Raw genomic sequence first — 16,908 nt, forward strand, 5'->3', positions numbered from 1 at the left:
CTTCATTAATTTACATGTGGCTGTAGAGACACCATTTGCTAATGGGTTTTTCTAATTGTAAGTTGCATTTTTTAACACCCCATATCAGTCAGTAAGCCAACATTCCACATCCTCCCAGACATGTGTAGACAAAGTCACTGTGCCCAACATTACTTTTTTTTTTTTTTTTTTTTTTTTTTAATTTATTTATTTATGGTTGTGTTGGGCCTTCGTTTCTGTGTGAGGGCTTTCTCTAGTTGTGGCAAGCGGGGGCCACTCTTCATCGCAGTGCGCGGGCCTCTCACTATCGTGGCCTCTCTTGTTGCGGAGCACAGGCTCCAGACGCGCAGGCTCAGTAATTGTGGCTCACGGGCCTAGTTGCTCCGCGGCATGTGGGGTCTTCCCAGACCAGGGCTCGAACCCGTGTCCCCTGCATTGGCAGGCAGATTCTCAACCACTGCGCCACCAGGGAAGCCCCCCAACATCACTTTTAATTCATGTTATAAAACCCAAGAAAATATAATTTTTAAAACCTTAGAACATTGATAGGCTTTACAGCTAAATTAAAAACAGAATGAGAGGTTGACCTGTTTTCTCAGTATTTCTAGTGTTTTCAGAAACACTATATTTAATCACAAGCACAAAACCAATTGCCAAAGTTTAAAGATAGACAAGATTTAAAATGAGCTCTCCCTTGAAACTGTAACTTCAATATAAAATTGAGGGTTTCCCCTCCTCAGCCAGGCAACTTCATAAGGATAATTTATTCATCTCTAGGAGAAAAATAAATTAATAAGCTTAATGTATACTGTAATGTTATTTCTAGAGAAAGAGTAGATGGTTAAATAAAATGCATACAAGCTCATTATTTGATATTTTCAATAAAATTGTGATTCAGATAGGGAATACATTTTTAATGTTGCCTTTTCAATGTATTGAGGTTTTTTTTTTTAAGACAGAAAATCTTTCCTAAATTAGATTTTCTTTTAATTCTCCAGGATACTAAAGAAACAAGAGAACAACTTGCTTTCGATAAGAACTTTCTTTTAAATGTGACAGAGAGAGACCCAATTTTCCCAGCTAACTGGATTAGAGTAATTCTAAATAATTTAGCCTCCATTTACAGTTTGGGCAAGTTCATTATACGTGAACTCCCAGCAAGTACTCTCCTTAAACTCTTTTTGATCAATTAATGAGCACTTTTAAGTAGGAAATGTACAAAATCTCCATAGACTATTGCTCCAAGTAGTTTTCCTCATATTTTTATTCATGTCTTTATGCTAAGAAAGGGAACTAAAATTTGTTGAGGTCTAGAATATGCACTCCTCAAGAGTAAATCAGTTTCTTACTAGAAATAAGCATCTCACTAAAATGGAAACTTTTTAAAATTTTATTGAAGTATAAGTTGATTTACAATGTTGTGTTAATTTCTGCTGTATAACTAAAATGGAACCTTCTTGAAGGTAGGAATTTTGTTATTCACCACTATAACCCCAGTTCCTAGAACAGAACCTGGGACACAGGCAGGTTCAATAAAAATGTATCTCTGTCTGCCTAGCACATACCAGAAGATTATTAAATACTTTAATACATTATTTAATACATTAATATCCATAAAAATATGAAAAAAGCTCTAGACAAGGTAAACGAAATTATATACATATACAAAGATGCTAATACTACACTTGATTCCAGGTGTTCACCACCTTCAAAATGATGTCTTGGTTTATTTTTTTAAAATTGGTTTCTGACAATAAGCCAATCACAGGTCACTCTTTTATACAAGTAAATCATTCTCTTCAGCAGAAAATGACTATTATCATTTCAATCAGATGAAAAACTGATTATCAAAGAAAGAATAGGTAACTTTCCCCAAATTTCTCAACTGTTAAGTGATGTTAACTTATTCAAACCAAGGCCTTATAAGCTCCCAAGCATAGTACTGTGACATCTGGGTCATATAAACCAAATGTAAATTCAACTGGATCTCAAAGACACATTTCATTGATCCTTCTCTCCATGCCCACCTTGGCTCCAGACTCTCTGATTGCCTCTTCATGTGACAATAATTCTCCAATATCATTTTAAAGAGGGAGAACAGAATGGTAATTCAGCACAGTTGACTTCATTTTAAAATTACTGATAGCTTAGTAATTTCTTTCAGATTCACAACTTAGTGTTGTTACATAAATGTTGAAGATTTTTGTCAAATTGGGAAATCCTATATGGTAGAGTACAAAAAGTGATCATAAATTCTTTTCAGCAACACCCACAACGAGTGGTGTCTATTTTCGCACTCCTTGAACCTGGGCTGGACTTGTGATTTTCTTTGATTAATAGAATATAGCAGCAGTAACACTGAGTTATTATCCCAGGCCTCAAGAATCCTTGCTTATGCTCACTCTGTGAATGTGAACAAACCTTGGTGCTTTATAGAGGATGCAATACCTTGTAGGGAGAAGAAAAAGCACTGGCCACCTCAACTGAGATCTTAGACTTATGGTCTACACCACAGAGAGCAAGATGAGCCATCTCACAAAGGCCCAGGCTAAGTTGCCAACCCCAGAACAATGATTTTTTGTTTTAAGGCAGTAAGTTTTGGGAGGTTTGTTATGCGGTATTAAATAAATGATACCTTCTCTTCTAAAGTTTCTTTTGTCTATGGTTATTACAGATATAATCAATACTTGTAGAACCACTACAGATTTGCCCTACAGAAGTTCTGACAAATTCTCTTTCACACAATTTCCACCAGAAAAATGCAAAATACATCTGATGAATTTACGCACTGTATTGTTAACTGTATTCCTGACAGGTGAGAATATTGATAGGAACCAAATCCTCCAATTACAGTTTTACACATCTGATGATTAGAAAAATTTTCTACAGACTGGTTTCTGGCTCCATATATTTTAAATCTTGTTTTGTTCCACTGCACACATACTTTAGATACTGGGTACCTTAAGCATATTCATATCAGTTTGGCCACATACCTGTGAATCATAGCATCAATCAAGTTGGCAGAGTGGGCAAGAGGTGTATTTCTGGAAGCTATTCTTATGCCAGAATGAGGAAATAGTAACTTAAATATATGGGAAGTAATGGTGTGGATCACATAAATATATTCCATTACACTAAAACAAAACATATTCTCCACTCAAGTTTCCTTCAAACAACATCTGGGGTCATTCTAAAACCATCCAAAAGTAGGAGAAGTGTAATGGAAGAGACGTAAGAGTGGAAAAAGACAGCAAACTTAACTGATTGCTGTTATATATCTTGCACAAATTTTACAGAAGTATATGGCATGTGAACAGACTGCATTCACTGGAATGATCTTCATCATGGAAGGGACCCTAAAGATTAAGTTTCCTTAGCTTCAAGGTAGATCCACCTCTGATCTTCCCCCTCTTCCTGGCTTCCTCCTCCTCTCAGTCTCAGAAGTAGCAGCAAATCTTTCTCCCTATATTTAAGCCCCTTTGGAATATTACTTTTCTAACCTAAGCACTTTTCCAATTTATGGTCACATCCATACTGTTTTTACCTTCTACTTGCCTCACACTCCAGAACTTAAATTTCATGGCAGTGTAAGCTACCAGAAAAAATAATGGCTTGAGTGTGATAATGGTGACTGACAATTTCATCTCCAAACTATTTATCAGTTCACACTCCATGTATCGGGATTCACGAGAACATGACACCTCTTGTCAGTAAAACAAAAGGATCTTGTGACAGCATTTCAATTGAATTTCTCACCTGGCACTCACCACATTAGCACTCGGTTAAAATAACTCCATTCATTATTTCAAAAAACACACAAAAATGGATGCTCTAGACAAGGTAAATGAAATTATATACACATACCAAAAAGCTAATACTGCACCTGATTCCAGGTTTTCACCACCTTCAAAATAACCTGTCTTGTTTATTATAACTTTTTTTATTTGTTTCTGACAATAAGCCAATCACAGATCATTCTTTTATACAAGTAAATCATTCTTTTCAGCAGAAAATGACTAGCGTGCAGAACAGTCAGCAAAACATGTCAATCTCAAAGTTCAAACTAAACTGTCTCTGAGTTACTTTTAAATCTCTGCGAAAGTGTCAGTCCAAAACTCTAAGTAAACCTTCAACTGGCTTGATTGCCACCTTCATAAAATATGCAGCTCAAATTTCTGATGGTTTGGGTAACTTCCCAAAAGTTGTCTGAGGAGTAGGCCATCCCTGTTCTCCAAAGTTTCCTTTGTTTCTGTTCCCAAGAACACTTCTTAGCCTTCAGGAGACAGCGGAGCATGGTGGTCAAGGTCATGGGCCAGACTAGGGTGCGTTTGCCTCAAAGCTCTGCCATTACAGGTGGTGGGACTTAGGCAAGTTGCTCAAATCCTCTGAGCCTCAGTTTTCTAGTTTATTAATTACAGATAATAACACTATGTTCTTTATAGAGTAGTTGTGTGGATTAAATGAGCTGGCATAATACATAACTTAGCATGTTGACTCGCAAGAAAGAATAATCACTTCTCATTATATTTCCCATTTATATTTTCTCATTATAATCATCATTTTGATCTGAGAAAGAGCACTGGAAAAGGGAACAGTGAAAATGGAAAAATAATTCAACCTGCCCTTCTAGGATTGATCCCAGCTTCCTATTTCAACCACCTGCACTGAGTCACTCCAAGGCAAGTTTTCTATTGCTCTTCCCTTGGGTACCACTTTAGTTCTAAAGACGTGGCTTCTGTCTCTGCAGTTCATCACATATATCTTCTGCCAAATATATTTTCTTTATATATATGTTCTTCTAAAAGAATAAGTACAAAGGCAAAAAATAAATTTAGTCTGTCAAGCTGTATTGAAAATGCTAAATCAATTTTTAGGAAAGGAAAATACTGAGAAAAACTTCCAAAATAGAGATTTGAAAATAGTTTTCATTTTTTAAAAAGTGCTGGTAAAGCCTTAATGAACCTGAATAATGTCCTCCAAACACCAGGCAACTTCATCATCATCAAACATTTATTGAGTGCCTACTCAATTCCAAACACTGTGTTGGATCCTGGAAATACAATGAGGTAAATTACAAGGCACCTGCCCCAAAGCAGCACCTGCCCCAGTTGAGGACACAGGGCCAAACCTTGAAAAGATACACTATAAAGTCTAGAACGTACTTTATACTTTCAACAAGAAAAAATCAACAAGGCAGACAAAAAGTGCCTCAGCAGATGAGACGATAAGGCAATACCAGGGCCATCAGTAAAATTTTTACACAGCAAGTATAAAATTTAGACTTGCTCTTCACTAAAACATGAGGAACTGAGACCTCGAAATTTTGAATTAGGCACAGTGACCACTTCAAAGGCTGACATCAAAATAATGGTCCTGCTGGCCTCTCTGAGGAATTCTCGGTTTTATTCACTCCTGCTGTCCCCCAAAGCCCAACTCAACCCATTGTTGATCTGGATGATCAGACTCTGGTCTCTGAATTAGATCAGTGTACTGTTTATAGAGGTCAAGGTCACACACTGTGTGAAGTCTTACCCTTCCAGTTCTCTTCCTCCTAAGATGTTACGATGGTAATAAGGGAAGAAAAATGATGGCTAACTCTTCCCTCCATTTTTGTCTGTCTGGACTCTCTGACCTGATGAAGTAAGGCTAAGCTTAGGGCCTATTCTCCCCAAGGGAAAGCTTGGTCCTCTCTCTCTCTTCTCTCCTTTCTCTTTCTTTTTCTCTTCATCTGCTCTTTCTCTTCCACAAGGCAGCTAAATCAAGAGGGCCCAGGCAGGGCACATTAAGACATTGGGACAGACTCTCTGTCTTCAGCTGTCCTTATGTTTCACACCTTGGCACTGGTGAGTGAATTTTCACCACATGAGATAGTAAGATCCAAATGTGAAATGGATATTGTGGTAGAAATGGTCAGAACAAGACTTTCGGCCTTCTTTGTTTCCACACCACTGAAGCCATTCCAGTAGATACAAATGAGGGAACTTTTGTGGAACTCTGGTTGACTCCCACTGGCTCTGCTTTGAGTTTGGGAAAGAAGTCCCAGAAGTCATTCCAATGTGATGTCACTATGCTCTGCTGGTCAATGTATCCTGCACACACGCTTTCTTTGAGGCATTCTCAAGGAAGAATGACCAAGACAGGGAAGGATTTGGATACTCCTGAGTCCTCTTGCCAAATGCCATCCAAGTATCATATTGACATCAACGTTAACAGCATCCATTCCTTTATTCTGAATAGCTCTGCCTAGAAGGCATAAGAACAAGTAAATAAGAATATTATATTCTGTCATGAATGTGTCCTCCATCTGACTTTTCAAAACATGAGTGAACCGTTGGAGAGCAGAGTTGAACTCCTCTTATACCTGACAGTAGGAGCACGGGAACCCGAGAGACAGACATCCTTTTATTTTCCATGATTACGTGTTGACCAGTCAAACAGAAATTTCTTCATCTTCAATTTTAGAAACAAAAATAGGCAGATTCACATGACAGATCATACTCACTTTACTAGAAAAGCTAAAAGCTGGGGGTGGGGGTGAGGGGTGGGGAATAGTCTAGTTGTTTTTTCTAGTCAGGTGCATCCAGGGCAGAGAAAAGAAAAGTGGAAGGGAGTGGGTAGGCTGGTGGCAACAGGTCCAGTCCTGCTCTCTCTTAGCTGGCCCTGGGGGTAGTTTCTGAACCTAATTTTGGCTGTCTCCACAGCAATCCTTAGAATATGAGGAATTTAACATCTCTTGTTCTCAGTTTTTGGCCTTAACTGAAAATCCGAGACAACAGGAAAAAATCTCACTTAACAACCTATTAAATTTGTATACTCGCTCCAAATTCTCTAAAATGTCAGCAAAAATAGCAATATATAAGATAAACTCTGGAAATGCCAAAATAATCAATGAAATATCATAATCATTAAAGTTTTCTTCACAGTTGGAAAATTATCAAACCTCTTTGCTTCAAGCAGTTCTGATTTTATTCTCAAAGGCCTCTATTAAAAAATATGTATATACAATATATTTATAGATGTGTATCACAGTCAGAGGATGTGCCAGATAGATATGCCTACCCAGAGAAATGATAATATTCACAAGTCAGTTACTGAGTTTCCCTTTAAACCCTTTGGGCTGGCTATTTGTCATCTGGCGTCATTCCCAGCCTTCTGGAATCTCCTCTGAATCACAGGATGGCTGGGAGGCTGTAAACTACATCTCACAGATTTCCTTTCCAGCTGCTTTCTAGTGAGATTCTGCCAATGAAAGGCACTGTTGGGGGACTCAAAGGCAAGAGGGAAAGAGAAATCTGTGTGGGTTTTTTTCTGCATCAGCAAGAGGGGCAGGGGTAAGTGCAGGCTCTGGGGTCCTGCTCAGGCAGGACCATTCCACAGCAGCGGCACAGGTGGTGCCCCGTCAGCCTCAGCAGTCCGACGCTTCTGGCTCCAGCTCCAGGAGCAGAAGCTGCCGCCGCTGCAGCAGGAGACCGCGGGCTCCTGGGTTCCTGCAGCCTCAGTGGGGATATGGGCTCCTCGCTGCCTGCAAAGGGCAGTGACAGGTGCAGCGGCAGCCAAGCTACAGCAGAAGCTCAACAGGGCTCCTCAGTACAGCGATCCTGGGCTCTGGGTAACCCCGCTTCCTCTGCTGCTCCTCCAGCCAGGCAGGTGGTAGGCGGGTAACCTCACCGTCCCCTCTGCACTCTTTCAGTCTTTCCAATTTCAAAACCAATTCCTTATATGTTTCCCTCGTTTTCCCGAAGGAACACTTAATAATACGCCTTCTCTACCTCTTTTAGTACTAACGAATCAAGGGAAAACAACAAAGATATATATATAGTTAATTTTCATATAGTATCTGCACATTTGATAAATGCTGTAAAACTGTACAATTTAAAAATAACTTAGAGGGCAGAATTAGTAGATCTCTGAAGTGAAAAACGTTAAAGTTACAGAATTCAGGTTAAACTTGATGGATTAAACACATACATTCAATCCTGAATACCACTAAAATAAGAGTAAATGAAAAAACAATGTACAGAATCACAAGGACAAAGAAAATGGAACAGGGACTGAGACAGGAGGGACAGTAGACAAGAGATAAAAACATAATTTTGTAAGATGGAAAGGACATGGACTAGTGAAATCTGATTAGCGGAGCTCAGAAAGCTGAAGCAAAGGATTCAAGCAGCAAATCATCAGAAAGGTCAGGAATATATTTAAAAAAAAATCAGAAATCCAAGTAGCTTAAGACTTAAAAATTGTAACAAATCAACAGAAGTCGACAAAGCTATGCTTTCTAAAATTTTTAGGTAAGTTATTTATAACCTAAAACTCTATCCTCAGCTATATTTCAATCAAATGCAAAGGGAGCATTAAAATATCCTCAGCATGTAAGATCTTCAAAAATTTTATCTTATATGCAGCCTTTGTTAAAAAAAAATCCTAGAAAATGTGCTCCATCAAGACAAAGAAATAGACCAAGTAATGCGAAGACATAAAATCCGAGAAACAAGGAATTCAATACAGGGGAAAAGGAAAAAAAGAAAGAAAGAAAGAAAATGCCCAGCAGTGACAGCCCAGAATGTCAGTTAGGGTCTTTGGCCTAGAGTGCAATGACTCCAGATTTGTAAGGAGGATAGTGGATTCCAGGGAAAAAAAAAAAAAAAAAAAAAAAGAGAGAGAGAGTGGAAGGGGAGAGGGAGGGAGGCATAAACTTTACTGAAAGCTGTTTTATAGTTCTTTGAGAAGGTCTGGGGCTAAAACAGTCATAGCGACCCAGATGACAAACCAAATGATGGAACAAAAACTTGTGAAAAGGAGAGAAGGAATGTAATCAAAGTACAATACAAATTTAAATTTTAAGTATTAATGTATCAGAAAAGCATGATATAACTATAGTGGGAGAATAGGAGGAGAAATAGGTATATGCATTGAAATTAGGGTTGAGGAGGCAGTGTAAAAGAGATAATCCTAAACTTCTATAGAAGGAAGCTAATAGATACTGTCAAAAATTAAAAACAAAAATAAACAGAACTAGCAATAAAGTATGGTACTAGAAATTGGGAGGCAAATACCAGATTAAACAGCTAAAAGAGATTGAAAAAGTTTGCCTGAAGAAAATGAGAAGGGGACAGGGGTTTGCTTATATTTATTTGTTTGTTTTTAGGCTTGTAGTACTGTTTGGCTTTTAAATTTAAGGATAAGTATTACTTTGAGAATAATAATTAAATTTTTAAGAAGTAAATAAACGATAAGGAGTTTGGGTAATTTCATATATCTGCAGTACTCTAATCAATAATAAATTGGAACATATGAAAATCAATCTACATTTTCTTTAATGAAATTAAACATTAACTGTTTAATATATTCCTTGCAATCTTTATGCACTAATATACTTTGCGATTTCGATAATATGCAAAGATAAATTTTAGCCCAAATCAGGTAAAACTATACATTTTGAATTGAGTGGACGTCAATTTATTTTGGTTACTAAGGTATTCTGTTAGTATCAAATTCATTCAATACTACATAATGAATCACCCTAAAACAGAGTGACTTAAAGGAATGGTGATAATTTTATTATTATCTTAGTTCGGGGGTTCTTGCTCGGTGTCTCTCATGCAGTCATATTCAGATGACTAGGGTGGCTGAAGCTCGAGTAATCGCAAAGGCTTTCTCACATACACATGTGGCAGTTGATGCTGGCTGTTGTCCGGGACCTCAAATGAGGCTGTCAGCTGAAATATTTACCTATTCACAGCCATTCCATGTGTTCTGGCTTCGTCACAGCATAGCAGTTGGGTTTTAAGAGTGAGCATCCTAAGTGGACAGGCAGAAGCTTTACCACCTTTTATGGCCCAGCCTCAGAAATCACATAGCATTATTCCCCCACCCCACCCCCAATCACAATTCCCCTAAACTCCAAAGGAAGGGAAAATAGATCACCACTTCTCAATGGCAGGAGTGTCAATGTCACATTGTAAGAAGAGCATATGGGACAGAGAATGTTTTGCAGCTATTTTGGAATATACAATCCACCAGAGGTCTCTTTGTTCCAATATAGACAAATCTACATTAACATAATGTTAAATAAAAAGCAAGTATCTTTAAAAGGAGACATGCTTAGGCCCGCAGATTTCAAACTGGGATATGCGTGCTTTAGGAAAAATAATTTTAAGGAAATAATTTCCGGATCCTATGCTTCACATGTACTCTTTCCAAAATTTGATTGCCTGAGAATATTCATGCCAGTTGTTTGCAAAAAGAGAGGTGAGCCTATAACTCATTTTACCTTCTTACTATGGTACATTGAACCTGAGGGCAAAAATCTCCAGATTTTCAAATAGGACAATTCAAAATATTAGTGTTGGTGTTGAGAAAGTAAATGACTAATAACTGAATCATAAAATCTGGAATTGGTTTCAATTCTTTGCCTTTAACAAAACTGAAGGAAGACCTAATTAAAATGACAGCTGGTAGATCATTAAAAATAAATTTTTGATGATAGATAACTATGTTATTTTGGCATATAACTTGGAAGGAGTTCAAATGTTTGAGAGACATTGCTAAAACAAAACTCCATTCTCATCTACTTATTTATGGGAATATGTTTTCTCAGATCTTACATCCATAAAATCAAAAATAGAATAGATTGTTACTGAGATTTGTCTCATGCTAACATGTAATTTGAATCCACTCACACATGTTTATTTATTGAACAAAAAATAACCCTACTATCTGAATAATGGACACATTTCTAATAATTTTTATCTTTATGTTTATTATCTAAAGGTACAATTATTTATGCTGTTTAGGTTAACTTTGTATTAAAAAGTGTGATGAAAATCCAATTCAGAAGAAATTTTAACCCGTGGAGTCTGTCACAAATTTTTTAATTACTTTTCACTGTACATATATATCTTTACGGCAGGGAAAAGTGATCACTAAAAGACTTTCAGGAAGAAAGAATATATTAAAATAGGATAAAATTTTGGAAAAGTGATATGGAAATAGAATTTCAGAGAGAAAAAAAAAATGAAGAACTTCTAACTATTAAAATGAGTTTGTTCAAGTATTTTTATATGGATTATGGTGGGAATCAAAATGGATACATTTCAAAGAATGATGAAATTTTTATGTCGATGTTCACAATTTTCTGTAAACTATATATTTTAGAAATATTTAGACTTATGATGAGAAATTTTTGAGGTCAACAAAAGTTTCTGAGAAGGGATATAAGTTTTCAAAATTTACTTGACTGCTGATTTAGAATCATCCAAAAAATATGAAATATGGTCCTAATTTAACAGCAAGTATTTTACATAAGAGTTATTTTTGTTTTTAGCTAAAAGAAGGAGCCTCTGAACATTTTCATATCCTGTTCAACTAAAGCTGTTTTTAATTGTACATTATATATGTAACTGTGAGGCAATTCAGTAGAACAGTAAAAGAAGAAATTCTTGTTTTATTAAACCTGGCAGAAGATGGATATGGTTTAATTTTTTTATTATGCCTAAGACTAATTATTTAGAGCTGAGATTTCTGGTTTTACTTAGAATTTTTTTACATACATGAAGGAACATATCTAGAATTAAAAATCTACACTGTTATATTTTTGAGGAATATAGGTCAGAAATATAGAATATGGTAGAATATGGTCAGAATATGGTAGAAATATAGAAACAAATGCTTGTCCATTTCTTTTGAAGATTATTGGTGATATGTACTGAATGTAGGATCTGGAAATCCAGATATGTACTCCTGGCTCCCTTTTTAGCACCTCAGTGCCCACAAATAGTAAGTTTCACGTAATCTTAATGATATTAGAATCCCAAGCTTCATCATGGTGCCTGACACAGTACAGATGCTCAATGTCTCTTTGTTGAATTATTGAATGAATGAAAAAACTGGGATTCATTCATTTATGAGTTGGTCAGTAAGCCTTTTCCACTTTTAGAAAATTTCTATTAAAGTGAAAATTTACATTTGAGTTATATCATCTGAACAGTGGTTCCCAAAAGTCAGCCCATAGTCTGACTGCATCAATGTCACCTGGAGTGTGTTATAAATTTAACTTCCTGTACTCTCACCCCATATTACTAAATTACATACTTGAGGGGGTAAGGTCCAGGAATCGTTTTTAATGGGCTCCCCAGTTGATTGTCATACAAGAATAGACAGGAAGCTGGAGAACAGGAAGCTGGAGAATCGATTTTGGAAACAAGAAAAAACAGGGCAGATTCATTCAGAAAATGAGAAAGCAGGAAATTCAGGCAGAGTCTCAAGGGAATAAATAGTTTGGTCAGGGTACCATTGCTGGAAATAAAACAGTGCCAAACATTTGTCACTCTGCTCAAGATTCAAATTCAAGGAAGAGAATGACTACGGGTTTACCGTGGGTCATGTTGGTATCCCGTTTAGGGTGGGGTCAGGGGCATGATTAATAGTTCTGCTAGAGTGCATCTGATGAAGAAGAGACTTTTTCACAAACATAAATCAAAATGCTGCTAGAAATCAGAAAATTTGTCTAGGAAGCCCCAAAATAGTTATAAGTCTGTACACAATGGAATGGGGTGACTTATTATAAAGTAGCACATACCCTGTCAACAGAGAACCAAACACTAGACTGTCACTCAACCTGAACACTATGGAAAGGATCTCTGTATCAGGAGCAGTTAAATAACCTTGATGTTTTTCCCCCATTCTGAGTCTGTGGCTCTGTATTACTAACTGAATTCCCAAATTTTCCAGTTCAGTTTTTAAAAATTAGACAAACATTGTTTAGAATCCTTTGGAAAAACTAAACAATTGACTGCATTTAACTTTTTTGCTGTTACATGTTTAATGACAGAATACGTGGTAAAGTCTATTGTAGGGAGGAATAACCTATAACCATCTGCTCAGCTCTTGGCCCTTTTAGCCAGCTTGACCCTTTTCACTCATCATGTGCCCACTGTTCCATAAAGAAAAACCTCAGTCATCTTATCCCCTAGCAATGCTAAATGAGGAAATTGTCAAGGAACAACCTGTTCATTCCCAAATGGCTTTTGCTTTTTTCCTGATTTTTTGGCTAAAAAAATTCTGACTCTGCAAATCTAACGTCTTTTCTTTCCTCTGACTTCTACAGATTTGAAGTTCATATTTGCCAATCCCTTTGGCTCACAGCATTCTCATAGTCCTGAGTAAGAATTGCCTACTCCTTGTCATCCTGAAACCTAATTAATAAATCCCTTTCTCCAACTTCTTTCATGTTGTCTGGGTCATTCACCAATTCCCATAGAAGCAGGTAAGTTTAACTATGTTCATAAATCTGGTTGGATATGGAGATGCTCACTGGTTAACATCCAAATAATTAAATAACTGTAACCCCCATCATTTTTCAGGAATTTAAATGTATATGAGTTCAGTTTTTCTGACTCATGTCATTATTCTTTCAGTGATAGAATGGACATGGTGCACTGCTCTGTGAAGAATACCTCATTACCTTTCCCAGTTCTCTGAATTTCATAGTATTGACTAAAAATATCTTTTCATGAGAAGAGCCTAGAAGAACAGCACTCAAGAGAGTTGTGTTTTCCATCACATTGATCTCAGTCAGTAGACTCCACTGCATGATTGAGCTGCATGCTGCTAATAAATCAACAAACATTACATCTGTTCTCACCTGCATTTCAGTCTTTTGTCTGGGTGCTGAGTGATATTTAATGTTAAACGATGAGAGGAGTTGCCTTTTCTTTCTTTGTTTTGTTGTGGATTATTTTCCTTAATACATTTACCAATGACCAATCTCTTCAAAAATCCAAACATACTGATGATCTATGTAACATATCCAGGAAAATAGTTTTATTTCTCTTAATAAAAATATTACCTATGCAGTGACTCAATTCTTAGACTATGAAAACCAACTTTTTGACAATATGATCAGGATGTGCTTCACAGCTTTTATCAGTGCCACAAAAAAGTCAAATGTAAAATAGGCCTATAATAAAATTTCACTGGCTATTCACTGAATTCTATTCACACAGGGTGGTGATACTGGCTAAAGCAAATGAAAAAAAACATAAAAGGTAAATCTTATGCCATAAGTTAACTCCTGAATATACTTTGGTTCCAGGTACTAAATTAACCTGATAATTATGAGAATTGTTGTTGGTGTCTAATGCTAAAGTGTATGTACTCAATATACAGATAAATTCTCACCTGGCAAGAATATAGTTCCTGATTAACAGATGAGGGATAACAGGAAATTCTATAGCTAGATGTAAAAGGTGATAAGAGCAGAAGCACTGCAAAAGGACATTGTATTATTCAGGGTTCTCCAGAGAAATTGAACCAACTGTCGACTGAAAAAAAAATGCACAACGTGAGAGTTGTGAGTTAAGTTTTATTTGAGGCAAAGTGAGGACTATAGGCCGGGTGACAGCGTTTTAGATAGCTCTGAGGAACTGCTCCAAAGGAGCAGGGGGGAAGGTCAGTATATATGTGATTTTGGTGAAGGGGGATACATGCAATCAAGCACACAGTTTGGCAGAAAGTTGCTGCTAGTCTTGTGAAGGTTACTGCTAGTCACGAGGAGCAGATGTCTCCATTAATGATTTTAGTGCTTTTCCAGATGTGAGGAGATACAAGAATTTGGGCTCATAAAATCTTCTCCTGAAATATCTAACTACCTGAAGGCCTGTTCTGTCAGCTTTCCCTAGACCACAGAGTGCCTCATCCCTGATCTCTACCCTGAACTCCTTTCAGGGTGTGTTGAAGGTCAGTGGCTGCAGCAGCTAGTGACTTAATCCTTGTCAAGGCAGATGGCAAGTGTCAATTTTTAGTTGGCACAATAAAAGAATGAGATGTATCATAAGGAACAGGCTCACATGATTATAGAGGTTAAGTCATACCATCTGCAGTCTATACACAGGAGACCCAGGAAAGCGGTTGGTATAAATTCCAATCTGAGTCTAAAGGCCTGAGAACCAGGAGTGATAATGATCTAAGTTTCAAAGGGCAGGAGAAGACTGATGTCTCAGCTTTAAGTCCAGCAGAGAGAGAGAACTTGCCATTTCTCCATCATTTTGTTCTACTGAGACCCTCAATAGGCTGGATGACGCCCACCCACAGTAGGGGAGGGCGCTCTGCTTTAGTCAGTCCACCAATTTGAATCTAGCATTAGAAGATCTGATTTGAAGGCCTGACTATATCACTATTCATGTCCTTGAGCCTACGTTTCTTCCTCTGAAAAATGAAAGTAGTAACACCTCACTCACAGTGTGATGGAGTAAGCCAATGGATATAAAATAGATGTAAATGTACCTTGTAAATTTTAAAGTGGTTTAGAAATATAAGGTACTATTACTTCTGTTTGTTGTTAGTGCCACACAGGAAGCTATCAAGGCCAGGAAAGTACAAATTTAAGACAAAACCTTTGTCGGGAATTCCCTGGTGGTCCAGTGGTTAGGACTTCGTGCTTTCATTGCTGAGGGCCCGGGTTCAGTTCCTGGTCAGGGAACTAAGATCTCACAAACCGTACAGTGTGGCAGAAAAAAACAAAACAAAAAAACAAAACCAAAAACAAACAACATTTGTCAAAGTGATTTCATTGGAGGAAACAATATAAACAAGCTTAATGAGCTGTCTTATGCTTTTGGACACATTTGTAGGTAAAATATTACCAAAAAGTATTAAATGAAAGCGTCTACTAAAGAGGTTATGCTAAAACAGACATAAATCCATTCAATAAGAATTGATATAGATAGGCAAAACCAGCAATGCCTGAACTGTTATCCAAGCAAACTGTCTCAAAAATTAAAATAAGCAATTGGAATTACTATCTCAATACCAGGACAAGTGAATGTAATGGGAGTGCTTGTCCTAGAGCATCTAAATGTTCTTTGCCATATCCCTGCAAATACCTGGTTAAACGAATAATTTATTTCAAAAATGGAATAAGCCATTCCTTATGTCAGTGATAGAAAAGACGTCTAGAGAAAAAGAAAGAATAGTGATGGAAATGAGCACACAGAATAGCTCCTACTTTAAAAGCTATGTAGACTTAGGCTTCCCAGAAGTCCCAGACCTGTCATTCTCTTAGCTACTATCACTCCTTACACCAAAGCTGTCAGGTTTGAATAACAGAAAATCTTCTGTTGCTTTCTCTGGTTACTGAGTTCACTGAGAGAGACACAATTTAACTATTCCACCTTAGTCTTGGTTCTTTCTTCCCTGACAGATCCACCTTCTACTGAGAATGACCTTCCACAGCATTGAGAAAGGAGAGTTGGAGAAAAAGAGTATAAGAAATTTGAACTAAGGGTCTGGTAAAATAGTTAAATGATAAAATTTAAGGAAAAACAATTTCTCCGAATGAGAGTTTTCTCCCAAGTCTTCTTAAGTTGGTTAAGACTCTACCAGTCTATCAGTCACTTAAGCTCAAGAATTTGCTCTTCGATCACCTTTGCTTCCTTTATCCCCACAAGTTATTAATTGCCAAATCTTATTATTTATAGGCACAGACTGTGGGAGTAATATCTCTTGTCTCTTCCTTTTTAGCCCCTTTTAACATTCTAGTTTGTTTCCACATTATTTTCATGAAATCATTACAATAGCATCCCAACTGGCCTCCCTCCTCAAATTTTTCTCACACTCTAATCTATGCAACACTACCTGATGTATCTCTCCTATTCACACCATTTTCCAAACCACAATCCTTCAGTGGCTCAACATGGCATACAAAATTAAGTCCAAATTTCCTAGGCTAAAAATTAAAAGTCTGAAAATTCCAAGTGTTGGAGAGCTTGTAAAGCAATAGGAACTCTCAGATACTGCTGGTGGACGTGTATAGATAGGACTATTTTGGAAAGCTGATTCCCAGAATCTATTAAAACTGAATATGTGCATATCCTGTAACCCCCAAATTCTACACAAACAACAGTCATTTTGATACATAAGTTGTGGTGT

The 16,908-nt window shown here is 37.1% G+C and overlaps 1 long non-coding RNA gene across 4 annotated transcripts in view; it reads right to left on the reverse strand.

Moving 5' to 3' along the window:
* Positions 1-16,908, reverse strand: part of LOC309613377 — an 87,206-nt gene that overhangs the window by 39,175 nt on the left and 31,123 nt on the right. The window contains exon 4 of one of the 4 annotated variants that reach the window (XR_014235689.1): positions 1,355-6,222. The exons of 2 other annotated variants lie outside the window; for them this stretch is intronic. This is a non-coding gene — a long non-coding RNA (uncharacterized lncRNA). One more of the 4 variants, XR_014235690.1, reaches the window with a different exon arrangement.

Source organism: Balaenoptera borealis, assembly GCF_965194805.1.
Source record: "Balaenoptera borealis genome assembly, chromosome: 1".
In the NCBI taxonomy this organism is placed as follows: Eukaryota; Metazoa; Chordata; class Mammalia; order Artiodactyla; family Balaenopteridae; genus Balaenoptera; species Balaenoptera borealis.